The 3,279-nt window shown below is 42.1% G+C and overlaps 1 non-coding gene across 1 annotated transcript; it reads left to right on the forward strand.

Annotated features, from left to right (window-relative positions):
• The first annotated feature begins 919 nt into the window (after nucleotides 1-919).
• Nucleotides 920-1,057, forward strand: LOC114810894. The gene has a single exon (XR_003758584.1). It is a non-coding gene; the product is annotated as a small nucleolar RNA SNORA7 (small nucleolar RNA).
• The last annotated feature ends 2,222 nt before the right edge of the window (nucleotides 1,058-3,279 follow it).

Consider the following 3,279-nt stretch of genomic DNA (forward strand, 5'->3'; position numbering starts at 1 on the left):
TAAGGAGAGAATAGAGGAGTTCAGTTTTATGGAGATACCAGTAGGACATTCCATATGGACATATCTCACAGAAATGAGGAAATGCAAGATTGCAGGTGCAGGGAAAGTTTCAGCTCGTGAGGTAGACTTGGGAGTCATTCACATCGAGGTGAGAAGCGAGTCTTGTCTTGTCTTATGCTGTGGAGTCATTTCCGACCCATGGATTGTGTCTCCATGGACACAATCTCTCCCAGAACTTACCACCTCCATCTGCAATCGTTCTGAAATTGTATCCGAAGAGTTTTCTTGGTAAAAATACATAAGTGGTTTTCTTTCTCACATACTCATGTCACCTCCACACTAAACAAACTTTCTTTCTATTCCACTGCTTTCTTCAGTAATTTTCTAATTTCCCTGATCCCAATCCAGTCCAAACTCCTAAAACAAGCTGACTACATTTGTTGCTTTTATTTCTTCTATCCAAATTCCTGCTTGACCCATTACAGTCTGATTGTCATCCCTTCCAGACCATGCATTCCAGACCTCCTCCCAGTAAAACCTCTTAATATGTCAGCAATCTTTGACATGGTGGTTCATTGAGGGCAGTAAAATTGAGTCTCTGCCTTCATCTGCCTCCCATGCCTCTTCTGCCCAGCACAGATGAATTTTGACTTACAGCAGATTGCCTTCCACTTGCTAGCTACTCCAAGCTAGTAATTGAATGGGTATGTGTCTTCTTGAGTCTCCCTCCTATAGCTAAGACTAGTAGGGTACTGGAAAATCTCCAGGTGCGATCCTGAGTGGGGATGAGAAGAGTAAGAGATCCATAATAAAAAGCCAGTAAAAGAAACAAAGAAAGCCCAGACAGAAAGCTAGAAGGAAAATCAGAAGAAAACTATGTCAGTGAAACCAAGATTAGAGAGCACTACCATAAGGAGGGCCCCTCTCAGGGTCACACCTGGAGAATTCCCAGTACTCTACCAGTCTTGACTACAACAGGGAGAATCAGGCAGAGGCATATCCATTCCATTTCTAGCTTGGCCAGGGACTAGCAAGTGGAAGGCAATCTGCTACAAGTCAAAACTCACCTGTGCTGGGCAGCAGAATCATGGGAGAGAATCAAGGGCTTAGGTTCAAGTTTACTGCATGAAAGTAAACAATGGTAAACCACTTCCATAATTTTACCAAGGAAACTTTATGGATACATTACCAGAACTATTACAGATGGAGGTGGGGTGTTCTAGGAGAGATGTGTTCATGACGTCTCTATGGGTCAAAGACGACTCAACAGCATAAGACAAGACTGTGAGGAGAAAATGAACCACCATGTCAAAGATTGCTGACATATTAAGAGGTTTTACTGGGAGGATGTTATTGGTAACTCTGGAATGCATGGTCTGGAAGGGATGACAATCAGACTGTAATGGGTCAAGCAGGAATTTGGATAGAAGAAATAAAAGCAACAAATGTAGTCAGCTTGTTTTAGGAGTTTGGACTGGATTGGGATCAGGGAAATTAGACAATTACTGAAGAATGCAGTGGAATAGAAAGAAAGTTTGTTTAGTGTGGAGGTGACATGAGTATGTTAGAAAGAATATATGACAGGATAGCAGTGTGATGATTTATGACTTTTACAACAATGTTAGGCTATTATGCCAAGAGCTTAATAACAGTATATTGCACACAGTAAGTGCTCAGTAAGTACCATGAATTGATTACTGACTAATTCTGAGAAACATTTGTTGTTTCGATTCTTGAGAGATGGTGGGAAAGGTGAGAGAATGGATTGAAAGAGGTAGTAGAGATTTCAGGAGGTGTGGGGCTTATTTTGGGGAGCCTGAATTGTTGTTACTATTATTATTATTATTTAGGCCCTTACTATTTGTCAAACACTGCTCTAAATGCTGAGGTAGACACAGATTAATCAGATCAGATATAGTCCCTGTCCCACATGTGGCTCACAGTCTAAATAGGAGGGAGAACAGCTACTGAATCCCAATTTCACAGAAGAGGAAACTGAAGCACAGCTTAATTAAATGACTTACCTATGGTCACACAGCAGGCAAATGGCAGAGCTGGGTTGGAAGTCAAGTCCTCAGACTGTCAACAAAATAATTTTTAAGCTTGTCTAGGCAAGAGAGAAATGTTGGGGGATCCTGGAGGTTTCAGGAAGCAGTTAAAGGCTTGGAATAATTGGTGGGAAGGAAGAGCCATGGAAGACTATGAGGGAGAAGAATTCACATTGTTGAGTGGAAGAAAGGGCAGAGTTATAGCAAAGTTTGATTCATTCAATATTGTTTATTGATCATTTACCTAGTTGACTACACAGTGGCCTACTGCAAAAAAATGGAGCTAGGAATTAGGAGACTAAGATTTTGATCCCTTTCTGCCTCGGTTATATAAGCTGAAATGGGGAATTTAAAATCTCAATTATCATATACTGGTGAATACCATGTGGGAGAGACAGTTGTTCTGATCTGATTCATTTGTTTCTAAGAGAGTGCTTGGACGGGTCAAGACATCTTTATTTTGATGTCCTGCCATCGCCTCAAATTTAACGTGTCCAAAACAGATCTCCTTATCTTCCCACCCACTCTTTCCTCCCACAGATGTTCCTATCACTGTGGACAGCACCACCATCCTTCCGGTATCAGAAGCCCGTAAACACGACATTATCCTTGATTCATCTCTCTCGTCCAACCCACATATTCAATCTAATGCTAAATTCTGTCAGTTCAACCTTCACAACATTGCTAAAATCCATCCTTTCTTCTCCATTGAAAATGCTCCCATGGTAATCCAGTAAATTATGCTATCTCATATTGATTATTGTATCAGCCTTCTTGCTGACCTCCCTGCCTCCTGTCTTTCCCCACTCCAGTCCCTACTTCACTCTGTTGCCCAAATCATTTTTCTATAAAAACATTCAGTCTGTGTTTCCCCTCTCCTCAAGAAGCTTCAGTGGTCACCCTCCCCATAAAACAGAAACTCCTTATCACTGGTTCTACAGCACTCAGTCACCTTAGTCTCTCTTACCACACCTTGCTTCTCTTCTACTACAACCTACCCTGCATACTTCACTCCTCTAATGCTAACCTCACTGTACCTCCATCTCATCTATCTCACCACCGACCTCTTGCCCACATCCAGCCTCTGGCCTGTAATGCCCTCCCTCCTCAAATCCAACAGACCATTACTCTCCCATGCTTCAAAATCTTATTGAAGGCACATCTCCTCCAAGAGACCTTCCCTGAGTAAGCCCTCCTTTCCTCTTCTCCCACTCCTTTCTGCATCACCCTG

Source organism: Ornithorhynchus anatinus, chromosome 3, assembly GCF_004115215.2.
Source record: "Ornithorhynchus anatinus isolate Pmale09 chromosome 3, mOrnAna1.pri.v4, whole genome shotgun sequence".
Lineage (NCBI taxonomy): Eukaryota > Metazoa > Chordata > Mammalia > Monotremata > Ornithorhynchidae > Ornithorhynchus > Ornithorhynchus anatinus.